This window comes from Vigna umbellata, chromosome 1 (assembly GCF_029865625.1).
Source record: "Vigna umbellata cultivar VRB3 chromosome 1, Vumbellata_1.0, whole genome shotgun sequence".
NCBI lineage: Eukaryota > Viridiplantae > Streptophyta > Magnoliopsida > Fabales > Fabaceae > Vigna > Vigna umbellata.
Genome location: NC_142165.1, coordinates 3,142,851 through 3,167,442, shown reverse-complemented (window position 1 = coordinate 3,167,442; position 24,592 = coordinate 3,142,851). Strand labels below are relative to the sequence as shown.

At 31.1% G+C, this 24,592-nt stretch overlaps 7 non-coding genes and 1 pseudogene across 7 annotated transcripts; 1 reads left to right on the top strand and 7 right to left on the bottom strand.

Annotated features, from left to right (window-relative positions):
• Nucleotides 1–13: 13 nt before the first annotated feature.
• On the top strand, nt 14–1,146 carry LOC148204416 (uncharacterized; annotated as a pseudogene).
• Nucleotides 1,147–14,682: 13,536 nt separating this feature from the next.
• Nucleotides 14,683–14,778, bottom strand: LOC148204415 (small nucleolar RNA snoR31). The gene has a single exon (XR_015783991.1). It is a non-coding gene; the product is annotated as a small nucleolar RNA snoR31 (small nucleolar RNA).
• Nucleotides 14,779–14,875: 97 nt separating this feature from the next.
• On the bottom strand, nt 14,876–15,018 carry LOC124824473 (small nucleolar RNA snoR136). Its single transcript, XR_007027722.1, has one exon. It is a non-coding gene; the product is annotated as a small nucleolar RNA snoR136 (small nucleolar RNA).
• Nucleotides 15,019–15,262: 244 nt separating this feature from the next.
• Nucleotides 15,263–15,358, bottom strand: LOC124824478 (small nucleolar RNA snoR31/Z110/Z27). The gene has a single exon (XR_007027727.1). It is a non-coding gene; the product is annotated as a small nucleolar RNA snoR31/Z110/Z27 (small nucleolar RNA).
• Nucleotides 15,359–16,065: 707 nt separating this feature from the next.
• LOC124824471 (small nucleolar RNA SNORD25) lies at nt 16,066–16,149 on the bottom strand. Its single transcript, XR_007027720.1, has one exon. It is a non-coding gene; the product is annotated as a small nucleolar RNA SNORD25 (small nucleolar RNA).
• A 3,952-nt stretch (nt 16,150–20,101) lies between these two features.
• LOC124824472 (small nucleolar RNA snoR31) lies at nt 20,102–20,191 on the bottom strand. Its single transcript, XR_007027721.1, has one exon. It is a non-coding gene; the product is annotated as a small nucleolar RNA snoR31 (small nucleolar RNA).
• A 124-nt stretch (nt 20,192–20,315) lies between these two features.
• LOC124824475 (small nucleolar RNA snoR136) lies at nt 20,316–20,456 on the bottom strand. Its single transcript, XR_007027723.1, has one exon. It is a non-coding gene; the product is annotated as a small nucleolar RNA snoR136 (small nucleolar RNA).
• Nucleotides 20,457–20,572: 116 nt separating this feature from the next.
• Nucleotides 20,573–20,656, bottom strand: LOC124824476 (small nucleolar RNA SNORD25). The gene has a single exon (XR_007027725.1). It is a non-coding gene; the product is annotated as a small nucleolar RNA SNORD25 (small nucleolar RNA).
• Between the last annotated feature and the right edge of the window lie 3,936 nt (nt 20,657–24,592).

Below are 24,592 nucleotides of genomic sequence, written 5' to 3'. Positions count from 1 at the left end.
CACCCCTAATTACATGGAGGATCATTTTGAAGTTGTTTTCCACCATGGAGGTCACTTCATAAACAATGGGCCACTTAAGTATGAGGGGGAAAGTACAACTCTGTCTTTTGACCCAAACGTGTGGAGTTACTTCATTATAGTCAGTGTAGTAAAAGGACTTGGATATGATGGATTTAAGGAGTTGTGGTATTGTGTAGGGGGGGTTCTGTGTTAGATGATAGGTTAGAGGCTTTGTCTGATGATAGAGGAGTCATGCACATGATGAACTTAGCTATGCTAAATGGAGAAGTTCATTTATTTGTTGTTCACACAGTGTGTGAACCTGAGATCGTACACTTGTTAGAAAATGTTCCACATAATATAGGTGAAGAAGAAGTTCAACCTGTGATGCATGATAGTGATGATGGTGAGTGTGAACAAGTTCATGATGAGTGTGAGAAAGAAAGAGTTGAGGGAGATTATGTTGTAGAAGGTCAAATTGAAGCTGAATGTGATGTGGGTGAGTGTGAAAGAGATGATGTTGTAGGAGGTCAAGTTGAAGTTGAATGTGATGTGGGTGAGTCTAAAAGAGATGATGTTGTAGGAGGTCAAATTGAAGTTGAATGTGATGTGGGTGAGTGTGAAAGAGATGATGTTGTAGAAGGTCAAATTGAAGTTGAATGTGATGTGGGTGAGTCTGAAAGAGATGATGTTGTAGGAGGTCAAATTGAAGTTGAATGTGATGTGGGTGAGTCTGAAAGAGATGATGTTGATGTTCGTAGTTGGAGTTGCAGTGGTGAGGATGCCAATGTTGATTGCAATGTGGATGTTCCTAGTATGGATGACCTAGTTGACTGTGATATCCAAGAAGAGGTAGGGCATGGAGTTGGGAATTGGTTTGGTGAAATTGAAGTTGATGTGCAAGATGATGGACCATCACGGACTCGCATTTCCGATAGTGATGTTGAGGATGGTATAAATACTGACAATGATAGAGGTCTGTCTAATGATAATTGGGAATCAGAAGAATTGGTTAGTGGAGGAGAAAGTGATGGAGAAGATGATGAGGAAGAAAGTTATGGAAAGTTTGTAACATTTACTATGCCTAAAACAATGGTGGATTACAAGTGGGATTTGGGCACTTATTTTGTTAACAACCAATTCTGATGTTTACTGGCACAATTGCAGCAGTCGTTTTTTGTACCTTGTAATGATGTAAAAAATTCTGATGTAAAAAATTCTGATGTAAAAGATTCTGATGTTGAACCTTTTGTGATTAATACCAGTTTGTTGTAATGTCAACTTTGCTTTTATGGAATTTTATCTTTGCTTTTATGGAATGATTCATACCAGTTTGTTGTAAGCTTTTGTTATTTAAGAAGTTTTGTCTTTAGCTTCCTGTGTTTGCAGTGATTAGTTCTTTAAGAAGTTTTTTTATCTCTGTGTTTGCAACACAAGGAATAACTCAGGGTTAATGGGATGACCTGATGAGTCTAATTTAAAATGTCAGCAGCTCATAACCCAAAGCTCTCAGAAGTAGAGCTGAAGCCAATAATATCTCAGCAATGTATCTGTGGTCTGAAGAGGATAACAATGCTGTAGTTTAGCATTATAACAATGAAATTGCTTATTCTATAAATTGAAACTGCTTATTCTATAAAGATGATTTAGCATTATAACAATGCTGTAATTTAGCAGTAATTTTGTACACAGTATATGGACTGGATTTATAACAACTCTTCCATTTCATTAATTTCATTAATTTCATTACAACAGACCAAACCTACAACAAAGTTACAAGAAATCATCCTTTCCTCATCAACATTGAAACTAAAACTATCTGTATTACACATAAAATAGACACCAACAACATGACCACCTTCATCCACTTTTGAACAATGAAAACTGATTTTTGTAAATTCACTATCATTTTCCTAGTACTATCCATGTCTTCACTCTTCACCAGAGTTTCTTTCTTTCCTTCACTGTTGAAGAAGCTTCCCCTTGCGTCACCACCAATATCATTGCACCATTTGAAGAAGTTGCAACCACTTTCTTCACCACCATTCTGTAAAGACAACATTCAACTTAATTAGGGAGTACCACCTTCTTCTCACAAACAGTAACAAAACTTAATTAGGTTGAGTTGAATCTAACATACCTTATACTTGGAGCATCCCCAAAATTGCTTGCCCCGATTCTTCGTAGTTTTGGCAGTTCTCACCACACAACTTTGACCACAGTAGCAGATCGGTGAAGACGTACCATTTTCCTTCCGCCTGGCACTGCAACTCGATGAATAGCAAGAGTGCTCCTTCGACATTGTCTTCGAACAACAACAACCACAAACACTACACCCAGCCTCGTCGCAGAACTACAACCTCGACCTCCTATCACACACTTTTAATTTTGGGATTTGACCTTCAAATACAACCACGAGCCCTAATTTCTCTTATTTCCCCAATTTCGCAGATTTCCCCAACTTTGCAGACACTAGCTACCTGACCCCAAAATAGGAAACATTGTTTTGGTTTAATGAGTTATAATTAAACCACAAAAATTCATTTAGCTTTTATTTTATTTGTCAATAATATAAAAATGTTAAAAATCCACCTATACAGCTCAAACGGTGCCACCTGGATGCCTCAACTTGCCACCTGTTAAAAAAGTTAACGTCGTTAACTGCATTTAACGAAAATGCTATTATTGAATCAGATTGACCAAATTAGGAACCCAATTGATCACGTCCAAAATTGAAGGACCCAATTGAAACGAACTCGCAAATATAGGAACCTCCGAACCTATTAAACCTTCTATTTTTGTTTTTTTAGTTATTTAAGATTCTTATTTTAAACGTGATTTTTTTATATAAAACCAACATATAGAAGTAAACATTTCTTCCAATTATACCCTCGAATGAAAAATAATTATATTTTAATTTTTTGGATGGATACCGATGGAACATTAACTATTGGTATATATTTGCATATTGAATTATGATTCATCAATACTTTAATTTGGATTTTGGATCATGCATTCGTATTTCATAATTTAATATATTTTACTAATATTAATAAAATATTTAGTTTATAAAGTAATAATAATTTTATGTTAATAATAATTTATAAGTTTTTATGTTAATAATTTTAGTATATATGATTTTAATTTGGGTTCATATAATAATAATTATATATTTATTATATTTTTGAAAATTGTTATAAACTTTTTAATATATATATATATATATATATATATTTATTGTATCGGGTACATTGTATATCGAACAATTACTAATTGTTAACCGTTCGGTCACTACCACAATAATGGTCAACCAGGTCATCATCCACTGCATCAACTAAGCTTAATCGCGTTAAATGGTGTTGAGTTATAATTGGGCCAGCACTTAAAGTATTATTGGGCCAATAGTCCAGTAAAGGATAAAATAATCAAAGATATCTGATTAAAGATATTGATAAGCTATTTATGAGCAACCGACCGAATTTAATGCTGAATCTAAAGGTAAGTCTGTTTTTATTTTATTGGGCCTGTACCAGGTACGTTCTACTAAGTTCACAATACTTAATTACAATAAATACAAAACATTCATTTGTGAGCAAAAACCTCTTCAAAGACACGCCTAACTTGAGCACCTTTTGCAGGTACCTCCCCTCCGGTCCAAATTGAAGGAAACCGAGCAGTCCTGAAGGCAACCGAGTGATCCAAACTGAAGGAAGGTGAGCAACTTAGACAATTTAGGCATCTGGAAGCAAGGAAGACACGTCAGAAAGGTACATCTCTCAGCCCTACAAAATCCCTACCGAAACATTTTGGCACCTACCGTGGGGCCGAGCGGTATCCCATTGAAACTGTAAGGAACCAAGACGAACACTTAGTCTCAACATCACTACGGATCAACACCAGGAACTTTCAGCAAAGCCAAAGTTACACCACGGATGGTACCTATCCGCGACGAGGTTTACTCCTTACACCATCTCACATTTCTCCCTACACCCTTACATTTTTTAAAAATTTCCAAACCTATCCTTTGTATTTAAAAAAATCCTGCACCCCCACATACTCTCCTTCTCCTTCCCCGTAATATTCCAGTATGTCCACTTTCTAATCTCCCCTCTTTTACCAACCTTCTCTACGTCACATTTACACCATTCTCTTCCCCTTTTTTCTTCTTTTCCTTCTTTTTTGTTTAATCATGTTTAAATACCTTGCAATAGTCACCATGTCACATATATGCACAAAGTAAGTGCATCACCAAATCAGAAAACTTAAAACAGAAAAGAAGAAAAAAAATGTCAAAAGCATGTGCCAATCGCCACTCACCGCTGCTCTCATTTGGTTCAGTCCTCCATTGCACGACACCATCAAGTAACCATTGTTCTTATACACCCCTGCCAACAACAACAATAAGATAAAAAAAGGAAACAAATAAACTCAATATCACGTAAAACGCAGGAACAAAGAGATGAAAACGACTAAAGAAGAAATTATCAATTACTACTGACTCTTGGGTGGGAGCACTACAGGGGTAGAAGACGGGTAGAAGACGACAACTCATTGAGCGCAGATTCGTAAGTGAAACACGAAGGCCACCCTTTCAAGACTCTAGGCCCCCAGACGTCACCCAACGCCGTTAATTGAATGACGCATGTCCATAACAACACCGACGTGGTCGCACGTATCATCCACAGCTTCATCCTCAACGACCTTGTCGACGAGGATGACACCACCATCGATTTCCTCAGCTTGTTGTTACTCTCCCCTTTGAGACCCATCATCATCAACCCTTCCCAACACCCTCACTCTCTTCATCTCAATCTTATCTCCCCCACCCAACAGCACCTCCTTCATAAATGCAACCGTAGTCGTAGACGGATGTCAAGATCCGTTGATGCCTAAACGAATCTCCCCTATCTGTTAATCTGCAGGGTAAAATGAGAATGTAGAGGTGCACGGAGTATCACATGATGGTGGAGGGAGTAACCCTCAACAACTCGATCAACAACCTGAAAACTCAATCCGAAACTTGCCTTCTACCCGCATGGGTATTCATTTAAAAAAAATCGCAAGTATTTTAAAACTTGTGATACCACCGAATGTTAAAAAATATATTTTATACATTTTAAAATAAAATTTAAATAAATAAATAAATAATATATATATATATATAAATTAAATTAAATTGAATATAAATTAAAATTTAATTTTAATTAAATTTAATCTAATGAAATATAAATTTATTTTATTATAAATTTAATTTAATTAAATAAAATATAAATTAAAGGTTTAATGTCTCGGTAGGTCCCTATTTTCGGCGTGAATTTCAAATAGGTCCCTTTTCTTTTCGGCGTCTCAATTGGGTTCTTTTTTGTGTAAAATTGGAGCAATTAGGGGTCTGCCGTCAAATTAGACAAACGGCCGTTTAAGTTTGCCTACGTGTTATTAAAAATGATTTTGAATTAATTTTTGTATTAAAAAATGGATTTGTTCTTCAAGGGCAAAAAAGGCAAACTGGGGCAAACCCTTTTCTTCTTTTCTTCTTCGATTGGAAGCGCGGTTCTTCTTTTCTTCTTCGATTGGAAGCGCGGAGGGGAAATCCCTTCCGAATGAAGAACTTACATGAGGTCACGATGCTATTCGCTATCAGGACCGCCGGCGACGACGCCGGTCACCACCAGGGCTTCTCCCAACGCCCCGCTTCACTTCGGGCAAAGCACTCCTGCACCAGCGTCCACAACCGTCGCGACCCCTCGAGATCTCCAGTCAGGCGACCGTTGCGCGACCACGCTCCGTCAAGATAGGACAGCCACCGGCGATGACGGTCACCATAGGAGGAAGATTTACCAGCGTCAACGCGACCTTCTCCTTCTTCGCTCTTCTCCGACAACCTAACTTCACCGTGCTTCTCACTGTTCCTGTTTTTTGACTGTTGGAGACATGAAGAGAAACTCAAAATTTGTTTTGTTTGTGCCCGAGTGGTTCTTGATGGTTCCTAGTGAATACAGGTGAGTAGTGTGAGAAGTGTATGATAGATGATGAAGGCGTTGAGGTGGTTACGGATGAGAGGAGTCAAAGGTTGGAGTTTGTATGGTTGCAGTAGGCAGAGACTGGGAAAAAAATCTCTACATAATTGAGCTCAACCGTAATTGCAAACTAACTTTTAAGTGCCTTACTTGAGCTGGCATAATCCAAGAATAAACGAAGCAAACAAACAGAGGGCCAGTGAGAATGTGAACAGAAGTTAGACATTCTATTCCAACAACAATGCCACTTAGTGGTAACCAATGCTTGACCAAAAACGACAATATTAAAGGTTGTATTGAAGTTGAGCAGTTAGAGTGTTGATTCCAGATTTGTTGGGAAAAGAAGGAAAACCAAGGGTTTGCACCTAGCGTCACAACCGAACGGTATGAGTGCGTATGAGAACGAACGTCCCTAGACGAACGCTACGAACACACAGTACTGCAGCGTGGATGACCGAACGGTATGAGTAACATGTGCGACTGGAGAACGAACGTCCCTAGACGAACGCTACGAACACACAGTACTGCAGCGTGGATGACCGAACGGTATGAGTAACATGTGCGACTGGAGAACGAACGTCCCTAGACGAACGCTACGAACACACAGTATTGCAGCGTGGATGACCGAACGGTATGAGTAACATGTGCGACTGGAGAACGAACGTCCCTAGCCGAACGCTGAAGGAGATGAACAGAGAAAGAGAGAGTAAAACGCACAAAAACAATATTATTCAGTCTGATTTCTTCAAAGTCACATTTACAAGAACAGAGGTTTAGAATTTATACAATGAAAAGGCAACTGGACAGTTAATTATAAACTGTCCTCTCTGAAACAATCATTACAAAACTCTAACACAAAGCTGCCACAGTCCTCTCTTATTTAGGTAATTTCCTAATCTAAACCGAACAAATCTAACCCAGAACTACATAAATCAAGGTAAATCAACAAAAACATAGAAAGCCCTTTGAGAGAAGTATAAGAATGATCCAGTTAAAGGGAAATGAAGCCATACAAGGTACCAAATCACTTCATCTTAGCCTCTGTAAAGAGAACATGACGATTAACCCTAGGATCAAATTTTCGAAACTCAAGCTTCTCTGTGAACTGTCTCGGCTTTCTCTTTTCATAGAAAAATCCAGTGCCGGCAGCAGACACTAGTTTCACAAACATCTGAGCCTTTTTCTTCTTGTCACCCATTCTTTACTCTTGAAAGTGATATCACTATCTATCACAAACGCAAGATCTGTAATGGAGGTGTTGTGAGACGCAAATCTGTGTGGTAGATGTTCGATTCGTCGCGCTGCTGCAGGTGCGTAAGGCTGCTCCTTCCACTGTTTGTCGTGGCTAACGCCGGTGAGGTGCGATTGGAGGTTATCAGAGGAATGGCAAAGAGAAGATGATATGAAAAGGATTATATGAAAAGGGTTTGCCCCAGTTTTCCTTTTTTGCCCTTGAAGAACAAATCCATTTTTTAATACAAAAATTAATTCAAAATCATTTTTAATAACATGTAGGCAAACTTAAACGGCCGTTTGTCTAATTTGACGGCAGACCCCTAATTGCTCCAATTTTACACAAAAAAGAACCCAATTGAGACGCCGAAAAGAAAAGGGACCTATTTGAAATTCATGCCGAAAATAGAGACCTACCGAGACATTAAACCTAAATTAAATTATTTTTTTATTTTTTGTGGGTAACGGGATACCCACGAATCTAGTAGTATAATACCCGTGAGTCAAGTAGTATAATATCTACATCTGATCCATTTATAAACAGGTATTAAAATACCCACAACCCCTAGTACCAACTACTCCTCATGGATTTTATCTCTAGGTATCTAGGAGCGCGAATTTTTTTGTCATCTCTAGTAATACCTAAATTCTTAATTAATTTTTAAAATTGAATATATAAATGAGTATATATATATATATATATATATATATATATATATATATATATATATATATTTTTCTTTTCGTTATATATTCAATTACATATTTTCTTTTTATTATGTAGTCTTCTTTAAAGATGACACCGAGATAAGGTGAGTCTTGATTATCCTCTTGAAGTAAAAATTCATCATCATTTATATTTCTTTATCTGTATAAAATTTTTGTTTGATTTAATTTCATTCCATCGAATAATAAGTGTATCTTACCCATATATGTCCATTTCCTATTCCAAATGTTAATTAAATATATTTTTACAACAAAAAAATATATAATAACTGGAAAAGAAACATATTGATTCAATATCAAAAGAACACATATTTTCTTTATTTTCACCACCAAATATCAAGGAAGAAAATTGCACTAATAGAAAAAAAAATTCAAATGAAAAGAAATTAAGTACAATAAAATAATGATAAACAATTTATGTGACCTAGTAGTCTAAGGATTTATGTTATATGAAATTGGAGTTAAACATTTTTATGTGAAAAGATATACAGTAAATAAAATATTAAAGAACAAAAAGAATATGCTGTAAAAACTATTTGATTGAGGTTTATTTCTTGAATCATAATACACCACTTGAACATGAATTGTATAGAAGAAAAAAAATATGTAAATAAGATAAAAAGCATTTTAGGGATTTATGTGAACTTTGTAGATATTAAGCAAGTTGAATAGTTGAAAAAGATAATTAAGAATTGTATAACAAAATAAATAAGAGATTTTCAAATGAAACCAAATTAAAACCAAAGAGAAAAGGGATGATAAATTGTTTACACTATCACATAAGTTACAAGTTTTTTAATAATTTACAATAATAAGTGTGAGGCCAGAGTACAAGGATACGACAAATTTGTATATATTTTTATCGTTCACATCTCAATAAAAAATTGAATATTATTCATATTTATATTTATACCCACTCAAGGTAGAGGATTTTATGTAAAAATCAATATAAATTTAGACAATACTCACAAAAACAAGTTTGTATTTCCTAGTTTAGTTAAAATGTATTACATTTTAGAAAATATAAATCTTTATTTTATCAAATTAAGTCTTTTACAATATGTAACATCATAAAAATTCTAATAATATAAACTCTTAAAGTATTACTTAATGGGAAACAAAATTATAAATTATCTACAATAAGATTTAAGTATAATTGCAATCTTTTAAAACGTAATGGATACATTTCTTCAAAACTATAAAATACATCATCACCTAAGGACGTTAATGACTTTCTCTCACTCATGTGTTACGTATTAATATACAATCATTATAGAAAAGAAATCAAAATCAGACAAAGAAGAAATGTAATGGGAAGCTAATGCATCTAAAAGAAGAAACTCAATATAAAAGAAATAATAACTCATTATAAAGATTACCAAAACATGTGTTTGAAATAAAATAAGTTCTTATTCCAATTCAACTATCCCACTATCCTTAAAGCTGAAATAAACTCTCAAATTATTTCATTTAATAAACATTCTCAATAAAAATCAGTCTAAAAGCACAAAATAATTCACATTCATCTAAATAAAACAATTATCCAACATCAGTTCACACTTAACTAGTGTATTGAATGGATTCGTGAAACTCTCCACCTGTCACACCCAAATCTTCTAGTGGTGTTCCAACACTCAATATCAATGTTCCCAACCAAGCCATGACAAGGTCAATCCCATTAGCTCGTTAAGTATGATCCTCTTTCATATCATATTGTTTGACATGTGGAGTCTCTTTCGACTCACAGCACTTAAATATCATACCCTATGCGAGTGAGATACTAGTAGAGTTATGATAGTCTCTTCTTCCAAAGTTCCTTCAATACATGTTGATATCTTGAATAGTAGTAGTTTCCCATGAAAATAATTATTAGAACTCAACTACACATAACTACTTCAATCCAAGTTGTAAATTTAATCATTTACAAAAGTTTAAGTAGAAAATGTCACCCAACACAATATCTCCACAACTCAGCACTCAAAAACACATAGTCTTTTGTAAAAAATTATCAGTTTTTGCCTAGTGCCCGATAGCTACCACTCAATGCCCACACCCCTTGCAACTATGGCGTCTGACAGTCTTCAAGGCAACCCAACGATACATGTAGAAACAAAATTGAAACACGTCTAAAGGCTTTAAATGTAGATATACCAAAAATATCACTCACTCTTATCAATTTAATTCACCATCATGCTCACGAACACAATTAATTCACTACTTCCATCTACTTTAAATTACCATCCATTAATTATACATCACGAGAGGCATAGAAATCCATATTACCTTTAACATATCAAACCTTATTCAAGAGATTCCAATTCTATAGCACATAGCTCATATGAATTTAACTTCCATATAGTATTATCCATTTTAAATCTTTCTATAACCAACTTTCAGCCAAAACAAAAAAACAAAAATTTAATAAGCTAATAAAAATTCCTTACACTTACATATTTTACAGTGATACATGATACTTCTATAATTTACCTCATTCAAAATTCAAGACAACATAGTAATTCAAGTCATACACACACATTGAAACACTAATTATCAATCTCATATATGTTCTAAAGTTGTTTAACATATCAAATATAGTAAATTGAGTATCAACCATCACATAAAAATTTATTTACATGAGATTTATTAATTTCTCAATATTTGACAAAGACAAAAGCCCAATCATAACTCAACTCCCCTCAATATCATTATGTTCTTCCTTCAACAATTTCAGAATTCTAATATTTATATTTTCTTTATTAAGTCAACATCCAAAACAGTTCTGAATATCTATGTTACATCAATCATAATTACAATTCAAACTAAATTTGTCAATCAAATTACATGCATCATAAAACTCCATTCAATTAATTATGAATAGGAACAAAATAAAATTAAATGATTAGTTTTCCTTGCCTAACGGAAACTCCTAATATAATGTTCCTCCTATACAACTTCAAAATTTAAGGTTGCTTTATCTACACAAGAAAAAGCCTAATCAATAATAAGAGCATAACTCTATGATCACAAATAAATAGAGACCTATATGTAGTGCATAAAAGTTGCATGGAACCGAAAGTAGGTCACATACAATAAGAAAATAAATTTGATTCAAGAAAAAGGATAAAAGTTGAACTTATTTAAAAGAGGAATTTGATCGCTTCAATATACTCTTTACTCTTCAATTTTCGTACGGTGTGCTTAGATTTTTAAAAGAATGAGAAATGAAGAAGAAATTAAAAAAGAAATAGAAAAAATTAAACATAACGTGAGAAAACTTACATGAGAAAAAATATATGCCCGTATAGTTTCTTATTCTCTTTCATTTTCTTATAATATTCTATTATTAAAATTTGCTATGTTCATCTACTCGACACACATTCAATATTTTAATTATTTTTTAATATTTTTTATTTGTCATCTACTTGTTTACATATTAACATATTTTATCATTATATCAAGTAATTAAGCATGGAATTGCTATTTGGTATCTTATTTTAAGAGTTGTTCAATTATAGCTTTTTCTTTTTGTATATAGAAGTTACTTAAAAAATATATCGTGTGTTATTTTCACAATAAATCTTAAAAAATATAATATTTTTATTTTACTTTTTATTTTGTATATAGAAGTTACTTAAATAATGTTTGAGAAATGCAAGAACGGGTTAATTCACAGTCAAACCCAACAGTCGTCCGTAAGCCACTAAATAATAGAGAAACGTTTAATATATTTTTAGCTCCTAACTTCTTCAAATTTCACTTTTTTGACCTAAAAAAAAGGTAATCAATCTTAACTCGTGAACTTTTTTCATTTAATTTAGGTCTTTATTGATAAATACCAATATTAAGAAATGGCCATACAGTCATGTTAATAAGGAATATTTTTTAAGATGATTTTTTTTTTTTCATTTGAAGTTGAAACCAAAATTAGAAACTCTTTTAATTACATTTGCTCTAGCTATCTCATGTTCTCAATTTCTTTATACTTTCTGCTTAGAGAACACAATTTGCATTAAATTATAAAATATTGATCAATCAATCTTTCCTTCAATCTTTTTATCACGAAAAAGAAATGCAAAAGCAAGTATTGGGAGTGGTCCCATAATACAATATAAGAATCATGAAGAAAATTCAAAATTGAATATATTGATGTGAAACGAAATCTATGTAAGACAAGGTGATGAGAAAAGAAATGGTCAAATAGATAAGGAAGTGTGTCTTTGTTAGGAAGTCACGTACTAAATATATGAAGGAAACCACCAATAATAGAGCAAGTCACCACTGGAAACACATGCCTTAAATGTAAATAATTGTTTTATTATGAATAGTTATTTAAATCTAGAAAAAAGTTGTATACAACAAAACATAACCTCTTTTCAATAGAACAAACCTATAAAATAGTTTATATAAATAATTACTATAAAAATATATAAAGTAGATGGGTTTTTTAAAAATAATTATTTGAATTTAGGAAAATAATTATTTAAAAAGTATAATTTCAAAAAAATTGTTTAAACCAAAAAATATAATCTTCTTTATTAATGTTATAGATGTTCACTCCTAATCATATTAATTTATTAAACTACATTATATGATTGAATAAACTTACAAAAAAGTAAACCATTTTCGTTTTTAATTTAACTCAATAGTTTTAATAATTCAAGGCACTAAACATCTTATATTAAAGTACACTGAAATCCAAACCAAACTCAATACTTTGGCTTGTAATATAAATCTTTAATTAAAACTTACTCTTATGTACTAAAGTATATTTACTCTTAAGGATACTTTTTCCATATTATGGGGATAATAGTATGTATATGGATTTCTATCCACGAATCTAGATCACTAAGTCAAACAAATATATAATCATTATTTTATATTTATCAATTTAATGATAATATTTGATTTTACGTATTTTTATCTGTATATTTTTGTAAATAAATCAAGTTTTTCGTAGCTTTTATCTTATTTTGTTTTCATGTTTTTTTTTATTTGGTGTATGCTTTTGTATTTCTAATATCTATATTGAGTGTGTAAAATAAATCAATATAAAGCCATTCAAATGGGGAACACACATTAGAATAACTCAAAGAAGTATGATTAGGAAGAAAAAAAATTAGACAAATATTCACTCTAAGATCAGTAGAAAACCACCATTAGGTGTCAGGTTGTAAAAGTTGGATTCTTGTTAGGCAAAAATGACAATCCAAACCTACCGTATTTGAGTCATTCGCCAAAAATTTAACTCGCACTAGAAATCCAAACCTATAGAGACTATCAATTTTTATGACAAGAATAAAGTAATTAAGTAGTCCTAATATTTAATCATGTTTTTACCAAAGTTTTCATTATTCATCATTCTTATAGGAAAAAAGGCTTTTGGAATCTGTTTAAAATGCTAGAAACTCTCTCTCTCTCTCTAAAAGCTCTCCATCTCCTCTTTGGGTTGCCTTTTTCATCTTTTAAAATAAAACCTTTTGGAGTTGAAGTAGAATAATTAAAGCTTACATATTATCTATGTTTAATATGAATTTTTCTCGTTTTTAAGTGTTAAAATATATCTTTAGAATTTAAATTTAAAATTAAATGTCTAATGGACAAAAGTATCTAAAAATAATGAGATTAAAACTCAAATTAACATAGATTTAAAATCATTACAAATAAAATTTGAATATATTCGTAGATTAATTTAAATGAAAAATTAGTATCTATCTCTTGTTAGGTCGCTATGGTGTAGAGCTTATAAAAGTTACACACCATTGTAACATTAATTTTAAAATATTATAATTAGCTAATCTTAGGACCCAACAAATTGCATTCACATAAAATTTCAAAAAATTTAACTCAATAATATATAGATAATTCAAATGGTTATATTTTTTTTAAAAGAGAAACGAAGTATCGTGTATATAGAAATGACAAAAAAATTCAATACCCGTCAATTATTAAATAAAGGATAGAAACAACGAATACAAATATCTAGCTACTATTTCTCAACAGGGATATTGTAGTATCAACCAATTGCTCATAATTAGCTCATAATTACTTTTTTTTATAATAATCATTTGTAAACTTAATTTAATATTACTTTTTAAATCAAGTAATTAAAATCAAGGTTTAATAGCCAATTTAGTCCTCACTTTGGTTGAAAAATCTCAATTTAGTCCCTCGTTATAAAAGTGTTTTGAATTAGTCCTAACTTTTAAAATAGTGGGTCAGATTGGTCCAATCTAACACATCAGCTTTAAGCTGTGTCACATCATCATCCATTAACTTATATTTAACGAAAGGGACCAATCTGACCCACTATTTTAAAAGTTAGGACTAATATAAAACACTTTTATAACGAGGAACTAAATTGAGATTTTTCAACCAAAGTGGGGACTAAATTGGCTATTAAACCTAAAATCAAAGTTCAAGTGAAAAAACAAATATTAAAATATTAAAACAAATTATTTGTGTCTGCCAACACACCCACAGGCAGTAATGAAAGCTGCAGTTACCTCAAAACAGAATGGTATTCATTTCAGTAATGGTCACTGAGCTTGCAAAATATAGAACAAAAACCAATTGACAACTAAATGATGGAACACTGATCATCAAAAGTGAGCTTGTTAGCAAATAAAGAATGTGGAAACACTAAAGCAGTAATGATTGCATATAAGATCAAGCATCAAACTATATCCAGCAATGTATGTGTCAAAATATAGACATAAAAAACAAGAATCCTGTAATGCTTACAAAAATTATACCAAGACTCAGATCAAGTGTTGGATTACATATATCATTTCATCCTAATCCACCAATGTTGAAACCAAGATAGACCTCAAGAACACAATTTCATCCACCTCATATCAAAATCTCTAAAATCTCTAATAATCACATTCTGAACGCAAAGGGGATTTTGTTCCCCGACGTCCAATTGCAGCATCAAAATTGAAACATTGGATAGCGAGGGGAACGCACATCTCGGCTTCAGATAAAGATCGCCAAACACATTGGAAAACGTGAAAGCAAAATTCTCTAAGAAAGCTGAAGCCTTTCAAGTAATATACCCTAATCGAAAATTATCGAATCAAAATCTAGAAGAGACACCAGATAACTCAGTCCCTTAGATGTTCAATTAATGTTTGCAGAAATCAATAACAGGAAAAATTTAAATTTGGAAGAAAATTTAATTTAGTTGATCCAACGTGTTTCCACAACCTGGATCAAATCTTAAAAGATTGGTAATCATCACTAATCTCAATAGTTCAAATAGATCTTCTATTCGAATAGGTACGAAGTACATCATCAGCATGGAAAATGCATTCTCATCCACAACAGTAATTTGCTGTGTAGGAAGGTGTCCTAAGATTTATCCAATTTCATCACATGATGTAACCAACACAAATAAAGAGAGCTTCTAAGACCACAAACAATGAACAAATAATCCACATAATGCATATGCGTCAACATATGAGCCCAAAAGAATCAACTTTGTTTAAGTAACAAAAACTAAAAGATATAGAACAGTGGCTTAGATTTCCAGCACACCAACTCAACACAATTTCTCAGGAGAATGTTCGGTGTAATTTTCCATGAAAAAGAAAACACATTTTCCCAAAGGCGGATCCATGTAAAACCATAGTCATGGATTTGTTTACAATAAAACTCAATTGCCTTGGAACAAGTACTGCCTTGGACTAAATAATATGTTTTGATCTAATCTACCAAAAGTTTGAAGCTTCTTATCTAAACACCGAGCTTAAAAGCAATACATAAATTAAATAACTATATGGATTTACAAACTTGTAATCTCAATTCAAAACAATAACATCAAGGCCACCAAAAAAATAAGATCCAAGTTGCCAGCTGAAAACACAAAAATTAGTTCCTCGACATCCAAATAAATGCAACGCCAAAATTGAAACAGCTACATAGCGAGGGGAACACTCATGTCGTCTTGAATCAAACAACGAAAAAACTTTGAAACAAGTGAAAAACCAAAAATAATGATCAATACACACAACAAACGTATCACATTGTTTTTACATCACATAAAATTTAAACAAATGTAAAAACAAGTAGAAAACTTGAAGCAAAATTAGACAACTCAGTCCCTTAGATGTTCAATAATGTTTGCGATCATAGCCGCAAATCATTACAGGTCTGTAGGCTCATCACAGTCGAAAATAGCACAACCCAAGTTATCCAATCAACGAAAAAATGCAGATCCAACATAAAAAATTAAAACTTCGGTAGAAAATTGAATATAGTTGTTCCAGTGTGCTCCCAAAACCAAAGGATTGTGGAAAAGATATTGAAAAACAACACAAAAACTTTTGCTTCAAGGGAACGAGTCGAATGGGAATGGAAGTAATCCGCACCGACCAGATAAAGAAGCCTATGGCTAAATAGGGCTAGAAAAGTTGAAGAGAGGAAAAGGAATGCGAAACCCTAATTTCATATACATAGGTTAAGAAGAAGAGGCAAGACCAAGTGAAAGGGAAAAAGTGTGGTTTATATAGTGAGGAATGAAATGATATTCGGGAGTTATCTGCGATTCATGTGCAATATAGTTTGGCAACCAATTTTAATGTAGTAAATTAAACTTGGATGCGTTTGTTTTTAGATATTTCATTGTGAAATACTATTTTAATATATTTTTAAAATACTATTAGTTCAATTAATTATTCTTCAATAAATATATAAAAATATTAAATAAAAATATATATTCGTTCATTATGATTATATTTTATTTTTTTATTTTTTCCATATTTAAAATTAAATTCCCTAATTTAACACCTATAATAATAATTTCAAGTTTTATCAACAACTCTTATAAAAATATTTAACAATTACTTAAACATAATTGATAATCTAAAAAACTATTATTCTAGATTTATATTTCTAATACACTATTTAAAATAATTAGCATTTGTTTCCATCAACATTAACATTTTTTTTACAGTACATTGTTCAAAGAAATTTTAAACACGTAAATTCACATCAATTTACTCAATGATATTTTAAATTTTAAATCCTTTCAATCACACAAAAACTTAGTATAAACAAGCAAAACCAGTCATTCAAATCAAGTTATAAGCTTTGATGGGTTGAGTATGCATATAATGAGGTGAGTAACCCATGGGTTCAAATATTTCTCCATTCTTCTTTGACAAATGTGACTTAGTTGCAGACACTAATGACCTTTAATAGTTATGATACTTTTGTTGATTTCGTTGTGAAAATATTAGAATTTGATAAAATTTGAAGGTAAATCTTTTTGTTATTTATTTGAGTGGATTTAGAGGTAAGTGAGAATGAATTTTGAAGTAAACTTTTTAATTTGTCACATCAATCAAATCTTACATTAATTCTCACAAATTTTACTTCCAAATTCCCCCTCACTTACCTCCAAATCGACTCAAATAAACAACAAAAAAAATTTACCTTCAAATCCCCTCAATTACTCTCCCCCAAATCCATTCAAGTTCCATGACATAGAGAACTATTAGGGACAAGTTTGCATGTCTTCCTCTAATGACAACAATTTTAAATTTACGTTGTGTTAGGTTGAATGGATTACACTATTTACAGTGATTGAGAGAGACAGATTACGAACGAAAATCGTGTTCGTTTTAATAAATAGCAAGTAATGGATGACGATGGATTTGCAGGATGAAGGGTTTATTCCATCTTCGTAGAAGCCATGCGATTTTGAGTGGATTATGAGTGAAATACCTCATTTCCCTCCTTTCATTTCCTTGAAGCCATGCACATTCCAGGGTTTCTCACACCCTCCAAGGTTGGCCAACTTGCATAAAGAGCTGTGTGAGGGAGTAGATGTTGAGGATGAAGATGATGGAATAATGTGAAGCAATGGAGGTTCATCAACGAAGAAGATGAGTTGAAGAAGAAGTGTGTGTATCCGAATACAGGGAGAGTATATTCAGTTTCAGAGAGAGTTGTATTCGTTTCCATGGAGAGTGCATTATGTTCAACCTATGTGTGCAAAGTGATGAAGCCTCGTATTCGGTTCCAGGAAGAGTGGATTCGGTTTCAACTCTTTGTAATCAAATGCAACGCTTCAATTTCAATTTCATGGCTTTGTTATTGGATTCCAAAACTTGATTTTCATGACTTTCTCACTTGTTTATTTATTTTTGCAGTTAAAAAATAATTATTTCATTTTACTTAAATATATTTATTTTTCATTTTAAAAATTAATTTTTACTTTTTTTTCTCTTTACAATATTTTTCATTTTAAAAATTATCATTTTATATTACTTTTACTATTAAGGATATTTTGATAATTTTTAATTTCTACCAATTAATGAATATTTTATCTGTCACATCAATCAATTCTAACATTAATTTTTATAAACATTATTTTCGAATTCACTTTCACTCACCTCCGTTTCAAAAAATAACAATCAACTCTTTCTCAAATTCCTTCCGATCCATTTTCTTCTCTCTTCCAAATCTTTCATCTAAAATGAGCATTACATTAGACCGTGTTCGCGTTTGAGGATTTCTTATTTATGAAGATGGGAAAGGAGAAATCTACCTTGTTCTTTTCCACTTTATTAGCATAGATTTGGAAGCGCGGATTTATTGATGGATGAAAGGATTTCCTTTCATATATGCAAAGATTTGAGGGTCTCAAATGTGATTTTACAAATCTAACATTTTTTTAATTCTCTTTCTTCAAACTTTTTTACATGTTTTTTTAGATGTTATGTCATTATTACACACATATATAGTTATAATAATAAAAGTAAATAATAATATATTAATTTTTTTAATTATATTATTTCAAATAATTTTTATAAAATATATATTACATATAAATATCATTTTTATTATTATTATGAAGGATAATTTGTTAACTTATATTTTCTATCTATTAAAATATTTTTATTAATCTATCATATCAATTAAATATTTCACAAACATTCATAAATTTTAATTTTAAATCTATTCTCAATCATCTTAAAATCTCTTTAAAAAACATCTATTCGTTTCTTTTTCCTCAAATTCTTTCACTAAAATAAACATTACCTTAAAAATGGGTTTAAGGAATGAATTTGAAGGAGAGAAATGAATGAATTTTGAAATTTGAAGGAAAAGGTAGCCTTGTTTATTTTAAAGGAGTTGGCAATGTAAATGAAAGGGCATGAAAGTGTGTAAAAATTTAAGATTACAAATTTACTCTTTGGTGATACATAAAAGTTTAATGTTTCACTTGTATAATTAAGATGGAGTGAGGTGATAAAAAAGTTAATTTTAATTTATATTTTTTTACTTTTTGTTTAACTTCTGGCTTTAGAAAGTCTCTTTATTTAATTCCTCTTCATAGAAGAACGTTTTGTTGATGTGGTGCTATTGAATTACTACTTTTGTCTTTTGTTTGACACGGTTGTTTCTTTCTTAAGACTACGAAAAAAAAAAGAGATTTCGGGTTTCATTATGCTAGGTTAATCTCCAGGTAATAAGTCCAAAGTTCTCACCCTAGAAATATAGAATCTCATTAACCTTTTCTAAGATAAGAGAGATTTAGAAATTTTGGTTGAAAGAGGAATCAACTACATCGTCAGCACGAAAAATTCATTCTCGGAAAATTCATTCTCATCCACAGCAGTGTTCTGCTGTGTAGGAAGGTGTCCTAAGATTTTTCCAATTTCATCACACAATGTAACTTAAGCAATAATTATCTCATATTAGGTCAAATTATAAAAAATGTAGGAGTAGAAATGTATTTGTTTCCAGATGGGCAAAAACATCCTCAAAACTTTTTACAGTTAGAAAAAAGTATATAAATGTGGGTTGCTTAAATTTGATATGACAAAGTAGAGCCCAATTTAGAATCACTATAAAACCTTCATCACAGATGCTCAGATTAATTTAAAACCTTGTACAAAACTAGAAAACCAGATTTAACAACCAAAATAATTCACAATCACCATAGATAATAAGTTCAACACCAAAATCTTACAGTTTCCCCTGGCTTCTTCATGCATGATGGTGTTTCCAGTCCCTTTTGTTTCTCAAAACTTGTTTTAAGGTGGCAACACAAAGTATGGTTGCAAAAAGTAATGTCACCAAAGAAACTCTGTAAGCATGCTTGCTTCAAAAGATATGCAGATTCAGAAGCATATAATTATTTTTACCATCACTCATAATTACTCAGATCAAGTGTTGGATTATATATTTTGCTTCATCCTAATCTACCAACATTCAAATTTTAAACCAAGATAGATCTCAAACTATGAGAAAACAAAAATTTACAAAAACCAAATCAGTAGCTAGCAAATGACAAAATAATAACCCTCACATTATGAAAACTCAAAAAGGGGATTTAGTTCCCCGACGTCCAAATGCAGCATCAAATTGCAACAATGGATAGCGAGGGGAACACGCATTTCGGCTTCAATTAAACTACGCAAAACACTTGAAACAAGTGCAAGCGAAAATCTCAAAGAAAATTAAAGCCTTTCAAAGATTAACACCCAATTGAAACACAACTAAAAAGCAATACACATGAAAAACGAAACACATTGGTTCCATAACCAAACGTAAAATCATTAAAAAAAAAGCTGGAAGCAAAAATAAAGAACTTAGTCCCTTGGATGTTCAATTATGTTTGCGATCATAGCCGCAAATCATTACAGGTCTGTAGGCTCATCACAGTTGAAAATAGTGCAACCTAGGCTATCCAATTGACGAAAAAAAATCCTAACCCAGAATAAAAAACTAAAGCTTTGGTAGAGAAATGAATTTAGTTGCTCAATTTGCTCCCAAAACCAATGGATTGTGGAAATATATTAAAGAACAACACAAACAACTATTGCTTCAAGGGAACGAGCCGAATGGGAATGGAAGTAATCCGCACCGACCAGATAAAGAAGCCTATGGTGAATTGGGGTTAGGAAAATTGAAGAAGAAAAAGGAATGAGAAACCCTAATTTTGTGTGCAGAGGTTAAGACGAGATACGGCAGAACGCTAGGGATAAGTGTCGTTTATATACTGAGGATTGGTGTGAGGAACGGACCCTCTTATTTGCGCGTTAACAGCGGGGCATAACGGTCGTAAAAAATTTAATTGTATTTATAATTCTTTTAACTTTTATTTATTTTAAAATAAATTATTATAATATACATATACGTTAATTTACTAAATTCTTTTATAATAACAAAGTCATGTTGATAATGAAAATTTACTTTCTCATTTTTTATACAAACAACACATATCTTTTAAATTCTAACGTTAAATTAAAACCATAACCTCATTCTGTGAAGAATTGGTCAATTTTGTTAAATTTAAAACCGTCTCCTTAAACGCCTCAATAATCTGATATCATTGTTTACTCCAGAGCGTTTATCAGCCTAGATTATGTTTCTGTGGATCTCCAAGGAGTAATGGGCCCATCCCACAGGAACAAATTTCGGCCTTTTCTTCCTCCACCTCCGCAATTTTCAACTACATCCCATAACTTTCAAAATGCCTATTTACTCCTTTATTAAAATGACTTTTGAATCGTTTCATCTGAAAATCTGTCGAACAAGTTTCTCAAAACATTATGTTTTAGAGTTTTTAAAATACAATTTTTAGAATGAAAGAAATTCATTTTGTAACAAGTTTTTTTATAATAAAATTTCTAGAATAAGCTTTCTGGAATAATATAACACCTTTCGAAATAATTTTTCCAAAACAATCTTTCAAAAACACATGAAATATGTTTCGAAATGAGTTTTCCAAATCATATTTTTGAAACATAAACAATAAATTTTGAAATGAAATATTTAGAGCATTATTTTCTTAAAATGAGTTATTTTCCTCTGCTCTAAAGAATAAAGATATTATAAGGATGACATAGTATTTCGATTTTAAATTTTTTAATCCTTAATATTAATTATTTGAAATATTATTTCTTTTAAAATATAAAATTTTATCATGATTTTATTTTTCCAAGCGTCTTATAGGATTTAAAGAGAAAATATATTTAAAATATCTTTAATTTCAATTTTCAAGTAATGTAGAACCATTTATTGTACTAGAAAAAATATTCACTAATTCAAAATATTTCAAAATAGACATTGCAATATATAAAAGTCTTTAAAATTGAGTGTATGTAAAAGAAAACAAAATTAAATTTTGATTGGTTAATTTAAAAGTGAAAAAATGTATTTGCAAAATCTAAAATTTGTAATTACATTTTCATATTGCATAAGAAAATTCTTTCAATGGAGTGTCATATAAGATTTTGTAATTGAAAAAAATATATTTTACTCTAACTACCGAAACTTAAATTATTATTTCAAATTACTTAATTTCAAATACTTCTAAAATGTCAATGTAAAACACTTTTAGATTATACAATACCCAAAAAAACTTTGAAAATCTGAAAATTCATTGTTGTTATGAAATAAAATAAAAAGGACAAACCAATCATTTTTTAAAATGAGACTGCAGGAAGAAATCACAGGCATACAGAAAGTAAAAAGACTATGTATAAGCTTGAATTTATTAGCTCTGACTTTTACTTTCTGCACTTCCATAATTTTTATTTTCATATACTTCAATAATTTTGAAAATTGCGATTTTAATTTTTGAAAAAATAACTTCCTAAATGTATATTTAGAAAATTTTCCGAAAGAGATTTTTCAGAATTTTTGAAATAAGATTTTCAAAATGATATTTTTGAAACTGATTTTTTGGAATCAAATTTTCAGAACAGATCTTACGGAATCAAATTTCTATAATAAAATTTCCAAAACATATATATCAGTTATCTGGAATATTCCTACATGAAATGTATTTACGTTTTTTTTTCTTTACCGTGATGGGTGCTTGAGTGTTTTATTATCATCGTGGAGATGCAGTTAACAATTGTGGGGTACAATAAGGAATAGCCTTAGACTCCTGCTATTTACTCACTGTTTTTCGCTAAATGTACTCCCAATTTCTTTCTTTCCTAAATACACATTCCTCTTAATTTTCTATTCTTTTCCAAAACACTGACACACGGCTTTTTATTTATTTAGTTTTTAATTTTCTGTTTTCACTCCTCCAACACCGTGATAATGCATACAACACATAAAAGTTTATTGTTAAGATAATTTTCTTTAGGAACATGTTTTTCTTTATAACCAAAGACATTAATATTTTGGCTATTGCAAAAGTTCATTTTTGTAATTATAAAAAATAGAGAAATTAAAAGATAAATATGTGTAAAAATTGGTTAGGTGTGAAAATAGTATCCTTTTTTATTAATATTTCACACAAATTATATATTATATATTATTAAGACACATTTACCTAATTATTGTATGACTTCATAATTAAATGTCAAAGCTCAACATACAAATAATGAAAATATTAGCTTGCTTGAATAGGTAAAACGTTCAAGTTACTTTAGCCTAGTTTTGTTACGTAAGCACCAGATAAATATAACTAAAAATCAATTATGTTTTCATTTTTATTAAATCACCGATTTTTTTTATTTTTTTTTAAGATTGTGGTTCCTACTTTTTATTCGTAATCTCTTAAAAGTTAGTTAAGACATTTCATTTCATTTTAAATGAGTTTTGTCTTTTAACACAAACAAGATAACTTTTTTTTTTTACAGAGAACATTCTTACTGGATTGGAGAGTATATTTGGAACTCCTTGAAATATTGGAATTTGTTATATTTATCACAATAAATATGTACGGTCTAAATGAATAGAGTTTCAAAAAAGGATGGAACCTTGTATATTAGTGGATCAATTACTATTCATGATCATGTAATTCGTATGGTAAATCTACAATCCTTTAGTATCTATTACATATAACTTATGTATTTTAAATTTTGGCTTAAATGCTTACTTCGTCCTCATGTTAAGAGGTGAATTTCTGTTTAGTATCCGGTTTTAAAAATGAAGACATTGGGTCCCTATGTTATGAAAAGTGTATGAATAAGGTCATGTCCGTTAAGTTGACAACAATGGCGTTAAGTCCATGCTGATGTGGTCGTACTTTTTCTCTTCTCTCTTTTGCTGTCTAATTTTTTTTCTCTCTTGTTCAACTTTTTCTTTGATGATTTGTTGAACTTGTTCTTTCTTTGTGGACCTTATTCATATACTTTTCATAACACAGGGACTCAATGTCTTCATTTTTAAAACCGGGTACTAAACAAAAATTCACCTCTTAAATGGGGACGAAGTAAGCATTTAAGCCTTAAATTTTATATACATATATAATTCCATATTCTATTACAGGCACAAGAGCTGGGACAAACTGTCCATGTTGATGAGGTTTTTCAACAAACTCATCTTTGAAATAGATTTGCACAGTTTGTTGATGAAAGGTCTCAGAGGACCCATGTAAACATATACTTTTAGTATTAGGTTTAAATTCTCGGATGATCATCGTATTTGTAGGAGAATCTCAAGTGGTCATCGTTTTTTGAACCGTCAAAATTTGGTCCATATACTTGTAAAATTGAGCCAATTTTGCCCCCTCCGTTAAATTTTGACAAACGGCGTTAAACGATGATGACGTTGCATTGTTTGATTTTGTGGAATTTTTATTTAAATTAAAGGATTATGAGATGGCAAAATTGAAATGGTTTATGTTAAAATGATAGATT